The sequence below is a fragment of the Eucyclogobius newberryi genome, unplaced genomic scaffold, assembly GCF_026437365.1.
Source record: "Eucyclogobius newberryi isolate DKJ021-1_F unplaced genomic scaffold, fEucNew1.0.hap1 SCAF_6, whole genome shotgun sequence".
In the NCBI taxonomy this organism is placed as follows: Eukaryota; Metazoa; Chordata; class Actinopteri; order Gobiiformes; family Gobiidae; genus Eucyclogobius; species Eucyclogobius newberryi.
The window spans coordinates 31,862,231-31,881,934 of record NW_027316278.1 but is presented as its reverse complement, the minus strand read 5'-3'; the positions used below and the strand labels follow the sequence as shown (position 1 = coordinate 31,881,934).

The 19,704-nt window shown below is 45.1% G+C and overlaps 1 protein-coding gene across 1 annotated transcript in view; it reads right to left on the bottom strand.

Annotated features, from left to right (window-relative positions):
* The window catches only part of tncb (tenascin Cb), a 158,946-nt gene extending 146,268 nt beyond the window's left edge, over nt 1-12,678 (bottom strand). Inside the window, exon 1 of the mRNA XM_072433004.1 lies at nt 12,605-12,678. The gene's annotated coding sequence lies outside the window, so the exon portion shown is untranslated. The remainder of the gene's footprint in view (nt 1-12,604) is intronic.
* Between the last annotated feature and the right edge of the window lie 7,026 nt (nt 12,679-19,704).

Here is a 19,704-nt window from a genome sequence, read left to right as displayed (position 1 = left end):
CATCAAATATACGAATATTATGCCAAAAAATAACTAAATAAAAACAAGACATGATTAGCTTATTTCTAAACTTGTGATAATAACTGAATCAGTGTAATCCTGCATTTGTCTAGGATTGGCAGAAAAGATTTCAAAGACATTTATTTTCAACTTCAACTTCAACTGCTGCCTGGATGTCATTTTCAATCTGAAGGGCCCGTTTTTCCCTGCTTGCCTCATTATGGGTCGTTCTATTGTTCTCTGCCCCCCGCCATCTCACAGCTCCTAACCTGTTAGCCTTTTGGATTGTTTTGACCTCTGCCAGCCTCTCTCTCACAGCTGTTAAGTACTTCATTAGCTTAATCTTGATTAGCTTAATTACAGGGACTGCAGGGGGAAATTAGCAACTTTGCTATAACCTGGCACAAGCATCTTTCCTGTTGGTAAATGTTTTATCCACACTGCCCCTGATAAATAAAATAATAAACTAAACTAAACTCCTTACTTGACCAAGGTTTGATGAGGCGGTTGTAAACAGAAGGTAGGTTGTAGCTCGCTCAAGGCTCGTTACATCAAAGAACCACACACCCATTCACGTTTATGCACCAATGTGCGCAAACTCTGGGGCCGAGGCGGGTTAAGCGTGTTGCCCAAGGACACCATGAATTAGTGTGAAATAGGATTGAACTGCCAACTCTACCAACAGTTTTTATATTTTCATGTTTTTCCAATCATTGCTAAATACAGGCAAAGCAATAACAAACCTTTAAAGTGCAAATGACAGGTTTTTATGATTTTCTAATTTTGACTTTATTTGGTGTATTTGTACCTGTTGTACATATACATTATAGTTTTACACCAATCGAGTAGGTATTTGTGGAGAAAAGGTTGAAAAATCTGCAGAAAATGACAGGAAGTGACATCACACTAGACTCATTCTAGTCAAAGTTAATGAATAATTTACACAAAGAAACAACTTTTTGGACTCTCTAAACATAGGCTTTATTAGACAGGAGAGGAAAGTGTGAAATTGGGGATGAGAGAGAAGGGACGTCGTCAATTGCAAACAAGAAGTGAAATTATAAACCTAAAATATGTGCTATTTTGTGATTAAATTTGTACAACTTTAAGCAAATATATTTCTCGTAACTGCGTTTTGGTTCAATGAGTCCTCCGACCTTTGTCAGAACAAGCTTTGCACAGCCAGTAACATCAATGGAATAGAAATGATGTGTTTTAAAATCTCCACCAATTTCTGTCTGTCTTTCTAGACTCTTGACCAAAGTCACTTCAGACGAACCTCCTCCGTCTCGCTCAGCTCGTTGTATACTTGGAGAAAATCTGAAAAATCCTCCAATTAGTTATATTTACACCGAAATGTGTCATCTTTGCCACTACTTTGAATACTTTAACACGCTGCTCTTCTGTCCCCAGCATCTTACAGCTCAGAAATAGGTCAGATTGTCCCATTTTTCCCCTCATCATTTTTCATTTCACTGCCGCATATGGACTGGGACTCTCCGTCACCCCAAAGCATGCTCAGAATTTCGATGAGCTATCACTGACCTCCACTCTCCTGCCTCCTCCACCCTTGGCATTATAGTCCAGGTGTACTCCACTGTGCTCTGGCAGATCAATGCTCGATTAAGGGGCTCCATTGGGAAAAGGATACTGTCTTGTGTCTGTCATTGACATTTGCATTCGTTGCTATGGACGATTTATCATTTCACATAAATACGCTGACTTGTCTGCGAAGAAGAAAGAGAGTCAAGGGATTGGCCGACTCCAGATAGAAAACACAACTGTCATTTGTAAATATGTGACACTAATATTTCATGGTCAAAATGTTTTGGTTTTGTTTCCAAATAAAAAGGACAAAGATGAAGATGATTTGTATTGTTATTGACCTTTCAACATGCTCTGGTCCACCCCTTCTCTGACACACTCAATGAGAACCATGGAAACCGTGATTGAAGCACTGGGTTTTCCTCCAAATGAAATGTTGAGCCAGGGCCAATTCACAAAGAAATTCTTACGCCTAGAATGAGCATGGCCAGTGGAGATTTAAGACTCGGGAAGAGTTTAGAGAAACAGGTTTAGAGCCACTCAACATTCAAGCTCCACTGCAATGTTTAGATTTACGTCAAATGATCCTCTCCAAACATAATCCAGGACCGTGAATTCAGAGATTCAGAGCTGACCTTCCAGAGTCTTTGTGAATGTCTTTTGAGACAAGAGGAAAAGGTTAACTCCAGGTACAGCTTTGTGTCATCTACTGATATTGCATTGGAGAACCTGGAGGAGGACCTGGAGGAGGACCTGGAGGAGGACCTGGAGGAGGACCTGGAGGAGGACATGGAGGAGGACCTGGAGGAGGACATGGAGGAGGACCTGGAGGAGGACATGGAGGAGGACCTGGAGGAGGACATGGAGGAGGACCTGGAGGAGGACATGGAGGAGAACATGGAGGAGGACCTGGAGGAGGACCTGGAGGAGGACATGGAGGAAGACCTGGAGGAGGACATGGAGGTGGACCTGGAGGAGAACATGGAGGAGGACCTGGAGGAGGACCTGGAGGAGGACCTGGAGGAGGACATGGAGGAGGACATGGAGGAAGACCTGGAGGAGGACCTGGAGGAGGACATGGAGGAGGACATGGAGGAGGACCTGGAGGAGGATATGGAGGAGGACATGGAGGAGGACCTGGAGGAGGACATGGAGGAGGACATGGAGGAGGACATGGAGGAGGACCTGGAGGAGGACATGGACCTGGAGGAGGACATGGAGGAGGACCTGGAGGAGGACATGGAGGAGGACATGGAGGAGGACATGGAGGAGAACCTGGAGGAGGACATGGAGGAGGACCTGGAGGAGGACCTGGAGGAGGACCTGGAGAAAGACCTAGAGGAGGACCTGGAGGAGGACCTGGAGGAGGACCTGGAGGAGTACATGGAGAAGGACATGGAGGAGGACATGGAGGAGGACCTGGAGGAGGACCTGGAGAAAGACCTGGAGGAGGACCTGGAGGAGGACCTGGAGGAGGACATGGAGAAGGACATGGAGGAGGACATGGAGGAGGACATGGAGGAGGACCTGGAGGAGGACATGGAGGAGGACCTGGAGGAGGACCTGGAGGAGGACATGGAGGAGGACCTGGAGGAGGACATGGAGGAGGACCTGGGGGAGGACATGGAGGTGGACCTGGAGGAGAACATGGAGGAGGACCTGGAGGAGGACCTGGAGGAGGACATGGAGGAAGACCTGGAGGAGGACATGGAGGAGGACATGGAGGTAGACCTGGAGGAGAACATGGAGGAGGACCTGGAGGAGGACCTGGAGGACGACATGGAGGAGGACCTGGAGGAGGACATGGAGGAAGACCTGGAGGAGGACATGGAGGAGGACATGGAGGAGGACCTGGAGGAGGACATGGAGGAGGACCTGGAGGAGGACATGGAGGAGGACATGGAGGAGGACCTGGAGGAGGACCTGGAGGAGGACATGGACCTGGAGGAGGACATGGAGGAGGACCTGGAGGAGGACATGGAGGAGGACATGGAGGAGGACCTGGAGGAGGACATGGAGGAGGACATGGAGGAGGACCTGGAGGAGGACCTGGAGAAAGACCTAGAGGAGGACCTGGAGGAGGACCTGGAGGAGGACATGGAGGAGGACCTGGAGGAGGACATGGAGGAGGACCTGGAGGAGGACATGGAGGAGGCCCTGGAGGAGGACCTGGAGAAAGACCTAGAGGAGGACCTGGAGGAGGACCTGGAGGAGGACCTGGAGGAGGACATGGAGGAGGACCTGGAGGAGGACATGGAGGAGGACCTGGAGGAGGACATGGAGAAGGACATGGAGGAGGACATGGAGGAGGACCTGGAGGAGGACCTGGAGGAGGACATGGAGGAGGACCTGGAGGAGGACATGGAGGAGGACATGGAGGAGGACATGGAGAAGGACCTGGAGGAGGACATGGAGAAGGACATGGAGAAGGACATGGAGGAGGACATGGAGGAGGACCTGGAGGAGGACATGGAGGAGGACATGGAGGAGGACCTGGAGGAGGACATGGAGGAGGACATGGAGGAGGACCTGGAGGAGGACATGGAGGAGGACATGGAGGAGGACCTGGAGGAGGACATGGAGGAGGACATGGAGGAGGACCTGGAGGAGGACATGGAGGAGGAAGTGGAGGAGGACCTGGAGGAGGACCTGGAGGAGGACATGGACCTGGAGGAGGACATGGGGGAGGACCTGGAGGAGGACATGGAGGAGGACATGGAGGAGGACCTGGAGGAGGACATGGAGGAGGACCTGGAGGAGGACCTGGAGGAGGACCTGGAGAAAGACCTAGAGGAGGACCTGGAGGAGGACCTGGAGGAGGACCTGGAGGAGGACATGGAGGAGGACCTGGAGGAGGACACGGAGGAGGACCTGGAGGAGGACCTGGAGAAAGACCTAGAGGAGGACCTGGAGGAGGACCTGGAGGAGGACCTGGAGGAGGACATGGAGGAGGACCTGGAGGAGGACACGGAGGAGGACCTGGAGGAGGACCTGGAGAAAGACCTGGAGGAGGACCTGGAGGAGGACCTGGAGGAGGACATGGAGAAGGACATGGAGGAGGACATGGAGGAGGACCTGGAGGAGGACATGGAGGAGGACATGGAGGAGGACCTGGAGGAGGACATGGAGGTGGACCTGGAGGAGAACATGGAGGAGGACCTGGAGGAGGACATGGAGGAAGACCTGGAGGAGGACATGGAGGTGGACCTGGAGGAGAACATGGAGGAGGACCTGGAGGAGGACCTGGAGGTGGACATGGAGGAGGACCTGGAGGAGGACCTGGAGGAGGACATGGAGGAGGACATGGAGGAGGACCTGGAGGAGGACATGGAGGAGGACCTGGAGGAGGACATGGAGGAGGACCTGGAGGAGGACATGGAGGAGGACCTGGAGGAGGACATGGAGGAGGACATGGAGGAGGACATGGACCTGGAGGAGGACATGGAGGGGGACCTGGAGGAGGACATGGAGGAGGACATGGAGGAGGACCTGGAGGAGGACATGGAGGAGGACATGGAGGAGGACCTGGAGGAGGACATGGAGGAGGACATGGAGGAGGACATAGAGGAGGACCTGGAGGAGGACATGGACCTGGAGGAGGACATGGAGGGGGACCTGGAGGAGGACATGGAGGAGGACATGGAGGAGGACCTGGAGGAGGACATGGAGGAGGCCCTGGAGGAGGACCTGGAGAAAGACCTAGAGGAGGACCTGGAGGAGGACCTGGAGGAGGACCTGGAGGAGGACATGGAGGAGGACCTGGAGGAGGACATGGAGGAGGACCTGGAGGAGGACATGGAGGAGGACCTGGAGGAGGACATGGAGGAGGCCCTGGAGGAGGACCTGGAGAAAGACCTAGAGGAGGACCTGGAGGAGGACCTGGAGGAGGACCTGGAGGAGGACATGGAGGAGGACCTGGAGGAGGACATGGAGGAGGACCTGGAGGAGGACATGGAGAAGGACATGGAGGAGGACATGGAGGAGGACCTGGAGGAGGACCTGGAGGAGGACATGGAGGAGGACCTGGAGGAGGACATGGAGGAGGACATGGAGAAGGACCTGGAGGAGGACATGGAGAAGGACATGGAGAAGGACATGGAGGAGGACATGGAGGAGGACCTGGAGGAGGACATGGAGGAGGACATGGAGGAGGACCTGGAGGAGGACATGGAGGAGGACATGGAGGAGGACCTGGAGGAGGACATGGAGGAGGACATGGAGGAGGACCTGGAGGAGGACATGGAGGAGGACATGGAGAAGGACCTGGAGGAGGACCTGGAGGAGGACCTGGAGGAGGACATGGAGAAGGACATGGAGGAGGACCTGGAGGAGGACATGGAGGAGGTTATTTTTTGTAACGTGTTATAAGTTGACTTGATAATGAGTTGCTGCTGTGCATGTGTCTCAACAATAGTAATAATAGGACTAATAAGGGCTCAATTTATACAACAACAACAACTATTACAACCCAAAATGTATTTTATTCTATCTGAACTGCAATTATACTAACCACCACACCTCAGATTTTTTTCTCTGTTTTATGTGTTACAGAATGTTGCCGCGTTGCATAAATAAATAAATAAATATAAAAAGTAAGTATACTGTATTGATGTACCAGATATTTAATACTTCATCACACATTTACATCTACATCGTTCTTCACAAACCATGACTCACGCCTCGCAAGAATAATCAATATCATGGTAATCAACATACAGTGTGTAGACCCTGACAGAGAAGTCCACGGAGAAGCAGAGGAACCAGACTGAAGCTGAAGAGACCCTGACAGAGAAGTCCACGGAGAAGCAGAGGAACCAGACTGAAGCTGAAGAGACCCTGACAGAGAAGTCCACGGAGAAGCAGAGGAACCAGACTGAAGCTGAAGAGACCCTGACAGAGAAGTCCACGGAGAAGCAGAGGAACCAGACTGAAGCTAAAGAGACCCTGACAGAGAAGTCCACGGAGAAGCAGAGGAACCAGACTGAAGCTGAAGAGACCCTGACAGAGAAGTCCACGGAGAAGCAGAGGAACCAGACTGAAGCTGAAGAGACCCTGACAGAGAAGTCCGTGGAGAAGCAGAGGAACCAGACTGAAGCTGAAGAGACCCTGACAGAGAAGTCCGTGGAGAAGCAGAGGAACCAGACTGAAGCTGAAGAGACCCTGACAGAGAAGTCCACGGAGAAGCAGAGGAACCAGACTGAAGCTGAAGAGACCCTGACAGAGAAGTCCACGGAGAAGCAGAGGAACCAGACTGAAGCTGAAGAGACCCTGACAGAGAAGTCCACGGAGAAGCAGAGGAACCAGACTGAAGCTGAAGAGACCCTGACAGAGAAGTCCACGGAGAAGCAGAGGAACCAGACTGAAGCTGAAGAGACCCTGACAGAGAAGTCCGTGGAGAAGCAGAGGAACCAGACTGAAGCTGAAGAGACCCTGACAGAGAAGTCCGTGGAGAAGCAGAGGAACCAGACTGAAGCTGAAGAGACCCTGACAGAGAGTCCACGGAGAAGCAGAGGAACCAGACTGAAGCTGAAGAGACCCTGACAGAGAAGTCCACGGAGAAGCAGAGGAACCAGACTGAAGCTGAAGAGACCCTGACAGAGAAGTCCGTGGAGAAGCAGAGGAACCAGACTGAAGCTGAAGAGACCCTGACAGAGAAGTCCACGGAGAAGCAGAGGAACCAGACTGAAGCTGAAGAGACCCTGACAGAGAAGTCCACGGAGAAGCAGAGGAACCAGACTGAAGCTAAAGAGACCCTGACAGAGAAGTCCACGGAGAAGCAGAGGAACCAGACTGAAGCTAAAGAGACCCTGACAGAGAAGTCCACGGAGAAGCAGAGGAACCAGACTGAAGCTGAAGAGACCCTGACAGAGAAGTCCACGGAGAAGCAGAGGAACCAGACTGAAGCTGAAGAGACCCTGACAGAGAAGTCCGTGGAGAAGCAGAGGAACCAGACTGAAGCTGAAGAGACCCTGACAGAGAAGTCCGTGGAGAAGCAGAGAACCAGACTGAAGCTGAAGAGACCCTGACAGAGAAGTCCACGGAGAAGCAGAGGAACCAGACTGAAGCTGAAGAGACCCTGACAGAGAAGTCCACGGAGAAGCAGAGGAACCAGACTGAAGCTGAAGAGACCCTGACAGAGAAGTCCACGGAGAAGCAGAGGAACCAGACTGAAGCTGAAGAGACCCTGACAGAGAAGTCCACGGAGAAGCAGAGGAACCAGACTGAAGCTGAAGAGACCCTGACAGAGAAGTCCGTGGAGAAGCAGAGGAACCAGACTGAAGCTGAAGAGACCCTGACAGAGAAGTCCGTGGAGAAGCAGAGGAACCAGACTGAAGCTGAAGAGACCCTGACAGAGAAGTCCACGGAGAAGCAGAGGAACCAGACTGAAGCTGAAGAGACCCTGACAGAGAAGTCCACGGAGAAGCAGAGGAACCAGACTGAAGCTGAAGAGACCCTGACAGAGAAGTCCGTGGAGAAGCAGAGGAACCAGACTGAAGCTGAAGAGACCCTGACAGAGAAGTCCACGGAGAAGCAGAGGAACCAGACTGAAGCTAAAGAGACCCTGACAGAGAAGTCCACGGAGAAGCAGAGGAACCAGACTGAAGCTGAAGAGACCCTGACAGAGAAGTCCACGGAGAAGCAGAGGAACCAGACTGAAGCTGAAGAGACCCTGACAGAGAAGTCCACGGAGAAGCAGAGGAACCAGACTGAAGCTGAAGAGACCCTGACAGAGAAGTCCGTGGAGAAGCAGAGGAACCAGACTGAAGCTGAAGAGACCCTGACAGAGAAGTCCACGGAGAAGCAGAGGAACCAGACTGAAGCTGAAGAGACCCTGACAGAGAAGTCCGTGGAGAAGCAGAGGAACCAGACTGAAGCTGAAGAGACCCTGACAGAGAAGTCCGCGGAGAAGCAGAGGAACCAGACTGAAGCTGAAGAGACCCTGACAGAGAAGTCCGTGGAGAAGCAGAGGAACCAGACTGAAGCTAAAGAGACCCTGACAGAGAAGTCCACGGAGAAGCAGAGGAACCAGACTGAAGCTGAAGAGACCCTGACAGAGAAGTCCGTGGAGAAGCAGAGGAACCAGACTGAAGCTGAAGAGACCCTGACAGAGAAGTCCGTGGAGAAGCAGAGGAACCAGACTGAAGCTGAAGAGACCCTGACAGAGAAGTCCGCGGAGAAGCAGAGGAACCAGACTGAAGCTGAAGAGACCCTGACAGAGAAGTCCACGGAGAAGCAGAGGAACCAGACTGAAGCTGAAGAGACCCTGACAGAGAAGTCCACGGAGAAGCAGAGGAACCAGACTGAAGCTGAAGAGACCCTGACAGAGAAGTCCACGGAGAAGCAGAGGAACCAGACTGAAGCTGAAGAGACCCTGACAGAGAAGTCCACGGAGAAGCAGAGGAACCAGACTGAAGCTGAAGAGACCCTGACAGAGAAGTCCGTGGAGAAGCAGAGGAACCAGACTGAAGCTGAAGAGACCCTGACAGAGAAGTCCACGGAGAAGCAGAGGAACCAGACTGAAGCTGAAGAGACCCCGAAGCCCACACACATCACCCTGAAGTACAAGTACAACTATGGGGGATTTTGTTTTACATTTGGCTACTCTCAGTCTTGACCATGTATTGTTGTCTTTTTCAAATTGAAATCCACACTTGTTAACTACTACTAGTTCAAGGTATTAAAAAAGAGTTATTATTATTAATCCTGATTAAGATTGTTAATTTGCAAAAGATTCTGTTTCTTCTTTTGCTTGACTAATGGGATTGTAATGTAGGATCTGGTCCAAATTTGGTCAAGTTTTTAGTTTTTTTCAGTTTTTTTTTAACTCCTTAACAGGACAGGACTCATATTTCGCTCTTTGCGTAATAGTCGGACATACCCAAATGTCGGTGTAATCCCTCATTCGTCCAGGCGTGTTCCATAGTAGAAAAAACTTCAGTTGTAGTCATCTGGACTCAGTTTGAAAAAATAGACGTTTCGACTCGATTCAGAATCTTAATAGGCCATTAAGATTCTGAATAGGCTACCTCGGTAGATACAAGGGGGAAGTTTCTGTTGAAACAAACAACTCTTTCTACTTCAGGAAGGCTCCTCCCAATGGGTGGGTCTTACCACAGAACAGTATTAATATCGGAGTTCTCGATCTAAATTCTTTTATTGACAATGACTCTTGGATGAGAGTCGAAACGTCTATTTTTCAAACTGAGTCCAGATGACTACAACTGAAGCTTTTTCTACATACTCAAATGGTAATGATTATTAAAAGAAGATCTTACAGCCCACATGTGAGTGTGATGCATCATTAGAAAGCTTAGGCCTTCTAGTTTCTGTGAACACTGTCAGGGCTTCAGAACTTACACTACAGAAGCCCAAACATACAAAATACATCCTTTTTTTTAGTCTCGCTTGAATATTGTCAATTTGTGAAGGTCCTAAGCAAGACATACTTCATTGTAAAATTATGCTTTTCACTGCACTTGTTTGTTTATCTATACATCAGTTACATCCTAATAATGTGATACTTGCTTTAAATCTGCAGCTTTTATAGACCTACATTTAGATGGTAAGTGGCTCTCCAAAGCATAAGAAGGCTCCAAACAACATAATAAACAGATATGCGGGTCCTGGGTAGATCCCTGAGGTACGTAGAATACTTTTTGCCATCTGAGTCGATGCAGTTACGTGAAAGTATGTTTGATGAATTCATGTTATAAAATTCCCTACGAAAAGACGTATTTCACTCGAGATAAAAACCTGAATGTTTTCCGTATAAAGACAATGAAGACAGACACAGCCCGGTGCAATATTTATCTCCATGGTGCCTCCAGTCGCAATGACATTGTGCTGTTTACGGCCCATTGATTGAGAAGTGCACCAGAAATCAATGACCAATTACCAGCAAACTCTGAGGCAGCGCGTAAAGGCATGTCAGTGATTTTATAGGAGCAAATAAAGCTATGAACGGGGAAGATGGAGCGGTGCAGAAGGACACAGAGAAGGTGCAACGTCTTCTCAGTGCAACAGTCTAATACAGTAGGTTTAGGTCTCAAACGTGCAAACATTTTCCTTTAGATGAACAGTCTAAACCAGGACTAAGAAAGTGGAAAGCAAGTCTAAAGATTGATTGAAAAATACATTGGAATAAACTTGGAGTAAAGTATTAAACCGTGTCTGAACCAAATGAGGACTAAACGAGGACTAAACTAGGACCAAACGAGGACCAAACTAGGACCAAACAAGGACCAAACTAGGACTAAACTAGGACCAAACTAGGGCCAATTTAGGACTAATTTAGGATCAAACTAGGACAAAAACTAGGACCAAACAAGGACCAATTTAGGACCAAACTAGGACTAAACTAGGACTAAACTAGGACCAAATTAGGACCAATTTAGGATCAAACTAGGGTCAAACTAGGACCAAACTAGGACCCTATGAGGACTAAACTAGGACCCAACGGGGACCCAACGAGGACCCAACGAGGACCCATCAAGGAACCAACTAGGAACCAACTAGGACCCAACGAGGACCAAACTAGGACCACATTAGGACTTAACCGGGACTAAATTATGTTGGACCATTCCATTAGATAACATGGTAAATAAAACAAGTCTATATACTATTGGTGCATCTTGTAACTTTTTCTAGCAAATAAGATACATCTCCATGGAGACAAGCTGGTGGCAAATCCTCTGACGGAAAAGTTTCATTTCAGAACCCAGAGTTTATCCGAGTTAGCCAATCCAACATGGCTACGTCCTGCGTTTGAATAACGTTTTACAGTGGACAGTTAAAACATTGACAGTACTGGTGTTATTTTCTCTGTATTTGCTCTCTACTGCCCCCTGCCGAAAAACAAAAACTAATAAAAGTACATGTATTCAAAATGTGTTTTTCAAAATGTGAACAATGACCAGTATTATATATTTTTCAAACAGCTGTTTTATGAAAGAAAAGTGGTTAAACTTAATGTGTTTTATGCTCAACTAAGGGATTTTAGGGAAGTGTGTTTTTTCCATTTTTCCTGTATGGATCCAAATTCGGAGCACAGCCCGACGGGAGCAGGAGGGCAAGATCGATGTTGTCATTTGGATTGGCTGAAGGGAAAGTGGGTTGATGGGTAAACATGACAGTATCAATATTATATGAGACTCCACATCCAGCGCTCGCGTCTTTAATGTCTCCAGATCTGGGTCGAATCCTCTTAATGCCGAGACATGAAACGTTTCCCCCCTTCATTCTAGGATTAAGCTGCTACGCCGAGGAGGAAACGTAAGAAATAGGATGTGCTCTCAGTAAACACACACAGTATATAAAAGTAGAAATTATGTGCTTTTACGACGCCAAGAAAGAACTTCGAAGGCTTAGGAATTATGTTTGGTACTTTGCACAAATGAGTATTTTGTTATTTTGAATATTATATCATCTCTATTCCCAATTGACAATATGAATTAAGTGAAAATTCATAAAATCTTTGTCACAAGAATTGTTAATATGATAATAGATATCTGAAAACTATTAAAAAAGTCAACTTTCACATGTACCAAAAACCTCAAGCAACAAAATATGCACGCTGTATTCTATTTCACATTCTTACTATCTGACTGTAGAATACTGTCGGCCTCTGTAAAATATCTCAAGAACATGATTTTGAGTACAAATGTGCCTTTTCCCCCAACAAATTGACAGAAATATATTTTGTAAGTTGTTTTAATCTACTTAAATATAAATATAAGTATTAAATATTAGTTAACACTCAACATTTAAAACACATGTGGTTAAAATGTGGATGTTAACATACATATTTAAATGTAAAAAAGCAACAATGAAACCACTAAAGCAATTACAAAACATTCTAGACACAAGACTTAACAATAATGTTGAAAACTTCTCTCAATCTACAATTTGAACCAAACCTTTTGAAATTCCACTTGCTTTTTGCACAATATTCAGAGTCACACACTAACCATTTAAAAAAAAAAGAAAAAAGTGTATTTGCGTGCCAACTTTTAAGTCACAAAACAGCCAAATAAAACAGCAGGAACACAACTTCTCTCACCTGTTCGCGTGCTCGGTGGCAGCTCAGTCAGTGCTGTCCCGGTCGTAGCTCGTGTTTCTGCTCAACAAAGGCAGATGTCGCCCACCTGCCCCTGGGCCATTCTGCCGATCGGCCCCGCCCCCCCCACCCTCACACCGCCAACCAACCAACCACCCGGCACCGCGACCCACCCTAAAATCGCCCCCCACACGACCATTGTCTTAGCAGCGGATTTGCAAACTCATTAAGAAGCCTGCAGCATATTTGCACACGAACGGCACAACTGGGAGTTTCTGTAAGGTTGCCGTGTCAATAGAGCAATAACGTTACATGCTTGATTGGTTTAATTGAATGGAATCAAGCAGGTAATGAGCTTAAAGTTACACTGTACACGTTGGAATGGTGATGAAGAAATAACATTGTGCTTGATTGCTTTGATTGAAGTGAAAGACCAAAAAAAGGAGATTAATGCCAAGTTTTGCGTATGTTACTAACCTGATTTACCATGATCCGCTATACAAGTCACATTAAGTTCTTTACAGATGTGATTTGCGACTGCTTCTCTGAAAATATGCCTGGAATGTTCCACTGTATGGCGTTAAACCTTTCATTTTCTAGTTTAAATGAAACTTCTCCATGGTGAAAATCAGGGGATGCCTCAGGGCCAAGTTCTAGGTCTCATTATTTTTCCTTTTTTTTTTTTTTTTAGAACATTAAACTACCAACACAAACATTAAAAGTTTAAGTAAATAATACAATTAGAAAGAAAATAAGGTTTAAATCATATTAAATAAATAAAAGTCCCCTTTTGTCCACTGTTTATTGAATTTGTCCATTCTCACATTGAATAGTTGCAGTTCAAACTAAAATTTTGCAAACACGACATTCCAGATGAAGTTGTTGATCTATGAAAAGGCAAAATAACCTGGAAATTAGCCAGAAATTTCCCAAAAAACTTTGTAACGCTCTTTAGGAGGTTTTCAGAGTTGAGGCAGAATGTGATTGGCTTATGCACTGACACAACTAAACAAACAATTACGTGTAACAAATATGACTTGATAGAGTTATGTAACGTCAGCCTTTCAGTTTTTTGAGTGCAAGGTGGAATGTCTGGCCACTGTTTGTCTAGAATGTTTGACAGCGTAAACTTATCCCTCTCATAACCATGTTTTTGGACATAAACAGGCAAAGCAATAACATGCCCGGGATAAGCCGCTGGCGGACCCTCCAAAACTTACAGTGTGCAACGTAGATACACTTTTGCTTTAGAGTCCACAACAAAAAGGAAAATCAACAGAAAAAGATGACGCGATTTTATGTTAAGTTATTTCATTTGAACACAGGTTTCTTTATTCATCCACGTGGCTCAGATATGCGTGATGGGACTTTGAAGAGCAGAAGAGTGGATTACACAACTGTCAGTCCGTCACACAGGCATGGCTGACAGATGGCATCACGGGCCCCTTCTTTCTGCCTCCTTTAAGCTCCTTAGACCTTTTCAATACTTACCAATAATTAACTTTTCAACAACGCAATCATACACCAACGTTTAGATGATATGTCTAATTGAGACACATGGCTTTGAATATGTATTTCTTTTTTCAATTTAATTATTGTTGTCCTGATCCAAAACATTTGTATACATTAAATGAATATAAAAAATGATAAAAAAAAAATAATAATTTATCATTATCTAATTTTGGAAATGTTTATCATATAAAGTAATCACATTTTTCATTCAAACACTAAAGCATGTATTAAATTATTCTCTCAAATCTGCAATTAGTTAATGTTCTAGAATTCTTACCAACATTTCAAGTTTGCCAGTTTATGGACAAACATACATTTAAATCAATGCTTGCCACAAATATATGTATCTTCGAGCAAAGCAATCATATCACAACCGTGAACATGATGGCATTTTTAAAGGTTTTTACAGGTGTTATATTGACAAAAAAGACATGAATTCTTTTACTCCACAGATCAGGGCTCTCATTTGTAAAATTAAAGTGGAATTCGGACAAAAAATGTGGTCGCAAACAAAACACAAACTTCCACAAACTTCGGCAAACTTCTGGTCTCTTTAATGATCATACATGTAAACATGCTGTAAACATGCTGTAAACATGCTGTAAACACGCTGGATCATAGCCATGGGCTGCTTTTCATTCGTTCATTCACTCACAAACACTCTCATTCAGACTGCAGCACAGGACTGTACAGGACTGTACTGCAGAGGAAACCTACGCAGACGCGGGACGGACATTCAAAGCAATTATTTCAAGTTCATTTCAAGTTATTTTTCCTCCATTTGACTCACTTCAATCAATGTGTTCATATTTAAACATTTGATCATACCTTTCATAGAAAAAAAGATTCATATTCTGTATTAATCAAGTAAAACTTGTGCACCGATAATGTATTTCAGCACATCATCAAAGGGAGTAAGAGAGACAGAAGAAAGTACAGAGAAGTATAAGTACACAGTGTTGTGTAACATGACTGACTGTGGAGGAGCAGAGGTTGTGTTTTAATCAGAGCAAAGACACGAGGAACAGTGACCTACATCTCACTGACAGATGTCCACACACAGCACTACAGTACACGTATCGTGTGTGTAGTGCACTACACACAGCACTACAGTACACGTATCGTGTGTGTAGTGCACTACACACAGCACTACAGTACACGTATCGTGTGTGTAGTGTACTACACACAGCACTACAGTACACGTATCGTGTGTGTAGTGCACTACACACAGCACTACAGTACACGTATCGTGTGTGTAGTGCACTACACACAGCACTACAGTACACGTATCGTGTGTGTAGTGCACTACACACAGCACTACAGTACACGTATCGTGTGTGTAGTGCACTACACACAGCACTACAGTACACGTATCGTGTGTGTAGTGCACTACACACAGCACTACAGTACACGTATCGTGTGTGTAGTGCACTACACACAGCACTACAGTACACGTATCGTGTGTGTAGTAGTACTCACAGGGATCACTACACACAGCACTACAGTACACGTATCGTGTGTATAGTAGTACTCACAGGGATCACTACACACAGCACTACAGTACACGTATCGTGTGTGTAGTAGTACTCACAGGGATCACTACACACAGCACTACAGTACACGTATCGTGTGTGTAGTAGTACTCACAGGGATCACTACTGTACTAACCTTTAACATGGCCTAGGTGCATTACCTGCTCATCTCTATGGAGACAAAGCAATAACCTCTTGATGAAGACAAGCAGGTGGCGGACCCTCCCCACTAGAGAACTTACATAGTGCACCTTTAAAGCTCGTGTCAACTGAACAATGCTTTTCATCTTAGAGTTACGGATGTCACACTTCTGCACTTTAAAGTCATAAACACACACTCACTCTTTCATATTGTTTTATCATTGTAGGTTTTATTCTTGATGTTCTCTCCTCTGTTTTCCAGGCATGAGACGTTTGTGTGCAGATTACAAAGAAATAAAACGTTTGAAAATATTGATCTTCAGTACAGCAGGTTGATTGTAATTGCCCAGGGAACCATTCTCCAGCTTTTGAGGCAGGAGCTGGACCAACACTGTACATACTTTGTGTTTAATGGTATTGTACAATTTCAAATTGTAAAGCTGTAATTTTGTTGATCGGGCTGTGTTCAGGCCTTCGCACTTCTCAGAATGTGATAAAGTCCGTTTAAACCATTACAATTCACCCATTTTACACTTCCATTTTTCATCCTGTCTCGTCACGCTCTTCCTTTACCTCGCCCGACGCTTCTCATGTTATCGGAGAACAATACGTCTGGTGCTGTGATGTGGCCGTGCTGCTGTTTGCTCCTTTGTGACTCCAGGCTTTGGTCTAAATTCCATGGTTTTAACCCGGACTTGAAAAATGTCCCTCGCGGGTCATTTATCTCGGGGCTCATTACGGCAGAATGTGGCCGTAGCTTGGTGAAATCCGTGGGCGTTCTGGTAAGACGGACACATCTATCACATTACACACCTGTGCTGCTTAAGCCTTGATCAGGTTGCACACAGAAAACTCAAAGCCTGATTTATTTAGAGGCTTCAAGATCACTTTAGAGGGGAAACTAAGGGTTAAAATAGCCAATTAAACGAAGGGTTAAAAAGCCAACATGCACAAGACGGTAGTAAATAAATCGAAGCACAAACTCTGTGAAGGTTTTGTGACAAAGCCTGTGGTTATTTTTGTCTGTGATGTGAACACTGAAATGTTGCAGTCTGACACTATTAGAAAAACGTCTTAGAGTTGACATAGAAACCAAAAAAAACTTATGAGAATGTGTAACCATGCTGTAATTGTAACCAGCTCAGTCTGTATTTTGAGTGACTTTATTGTCAAAGGAAAAAAAACATCTGATATTTTCAAAGGAGAAACAAAGATGAGGAAAACTAAGTCATATCTGAAGGAGTGGTGTACAATCATCATTAGGGATATCAAAATATATTTACATTACTCTTATTGGTACTTTTTCAAAAAAATACATCAAATAATAATTTACTATCATTAATTTAACCTTTCTGAAACAATTCAGGCATGATTTATTTTCAACTTTTCAAATAAGGGTGTTTGTTTCTAACTACTGACTTATTGAAGCTTAATTCAAAAGATTAGGACATTGCAGTAGCTATATTTCATAAAAGCTAACTAATCATTAAATTTACTTGCTATGGGCAACACCCCAGCGTCAAATTCCCCCATGACGTCCCTATTTAGACAATGCATCTTTAAGATAAACGCTTTCTGAAAAGTAAACGAACCAGCAGAGACGCATCCCAAGCGTCCAACAAACATTCACTTTCATTTTCGTTGTGTTTCCGGGTGTGGTTGGTCTCTTGGTGCGATGGCAGACCAGGTTGGGAAAGTGGCTTTAGTGCATTTGCTTCACACACGGCCAAAATGTATCACCCATCTTTGCCCATGTGGGGTTTGTTTTGATCCTTCAGCTGGATAATGAAATATGTAGGTACGTCACTGGTACGTCATTGTTTGCAGGTGTTTAAATGCTCAAAACATGCTGTGTACATGTTTACATGTAAACTGGACGGTTTGAACGCCGTGGTGTGAACTCCCCATGATCGTGACAGATGTTGCTGCTGGTGTTCACCTGGCAGGTGTTCTGTTGTACTTTGTTGAAACGTTTGGCCCATTTCACTAGTTTTAGCGCTCACACGCAAGTTTTATTTTTATCATGGAGAACACGTTGTTAAACTCCAGATCTCAAGGTCTTTGGTTTGATCTGCCGTGGGGGGAAAGCCACACCACTGTATGACTTTGCTTTGCTCCACGAAACAAGCTAAAGTCATGATTAATGCGTCAACTTTCTATGGTTAACTTTGACAGCCCAGTGTGCAAGCAGAGCAAGTTAACAAGTACCTTTTGAGGTCTATTTTTGTAAAATATTGAAAACTGTTGACAGACAGACAATGGACCAGCCTGAGTTTTCACCTGCACTGCATTACTGTGTGGTATGTAGTTTCCAAAATTACCGTGGAGGCAAACCAAACAACAATTTGATATTCTTCAAAAGTGAATTTCCGAATCCAATAACCTATTTAAAATTCAACACGTATTCCATTTTCCATTTTCATTTTCCACATTGAACCATGGTGTCAAAATTGGTTTAGATATAACAGATATTCGATCAGCTATGACCTGGCCAACAAATGTTCTATTCATAACTGCCTTTTGGAATATCACTTCAAAATGTGTTGATTCATGGCACATCTGTAAGACGGTGGCCCAAGGGATGAGAGCTGGTTTGGAGTTTAAAACTATTATAGTTAAATTGTGGTCAGACAGACAAAGGCTTGTTGACAGCTAAAAGTGCAGACTTTTGGAAAAACCTGACCTGCTGTTCTGGGGAGTACACAAAAGACACTATTTAAGAATAGCTGATATTCTGAAGATAGACTGGACTGCTATGTCAAACTGCAAGCTCTTTTTACCAATATGCAGTGTTCTTTTGCAATAAATCACAAGCAGAACTGCCATACTTTTCGGGCTATACAGCGCTCCTGAATAAAAGCCGCTCCAACAAAATTTGCAAAGAAACAAGACATTGTACATATACAGGCTACACCAGTCAATAAGCCACAGGTGCCCACGTTGTAACATGAGATATTTACACACGCCGGTTGTCTTTTGAACCGGGGGTCTGCGGCGCAGTCTCGCATTCTAATTAAACAAATTTCTCAGTGAATATGAATTGGATTTTAAAACCCATCATTTTGAAGCTTAACAAACAGAAAACACATCTGAGTTGTCCCCTCTGTCCTTGATGACTCTGTGTGAGCTGATTAACCTGTGTCTGTGTCTTCACATCTGCTCCTGAGCTTGTGCTTAGCCAGTTACGTTGTAAAATTAGATATTTACACAAAAACATGGTCCATGGTAGTGATGCAGGGGTCAGGTCTGGCCAAGAAAGTCTCATTTCAATGTGGCAGGTTCTAAACTGCAGACCGCTGTATATCGCATGTCCGCGCTCCACGTGTCTTTGAGTTTCACCGCGTCTAGATTCACTTCCTCATTAGACTAATTTCTCCTTGAATATGAGTCTGATTGTAATAAAACACACAGCTTTTTGAAGCTTGACCACTGTCCACTGACGTCTTCTACAGTGTGTTAAATACTTACGCTTTCTGCTGGAGTGCCCCCCAGTGGCCGTTAGCCGAAGGGTTCAAAGCGTGGGGGGGAGTAGCAGCTTAAAGTCCGAAAAGTACGGTACATAGACCATAATCCTTTGCTTTGTTTCAGTGCTGCCAAGAAGAGGAAATGACAACTGAAGAGAATAGCTCATCCGTATATTTTTAGATTGGAAATGAGGATAATTTCAACAAATAGCGTCAACCTTTTCAAAATTTCACAAACAATAATCTATGCATATGATTTGGCTATTGTTGCACCCTTAGTTTTTACTAGTTGTGAATGGGATTTAATTAGTGTTCATTGTCCTTTCTGTAACTAAAGCTTTATATCCACTGCAAAAGTGTGTTCCTCTGTAAGAAAATATTCCTGATTGTGGTGACATTTCTTCTTCTTCTTCTTCTTCTTCTTCTTCTTCTTCTTCTTTTTTTGTCATCATCA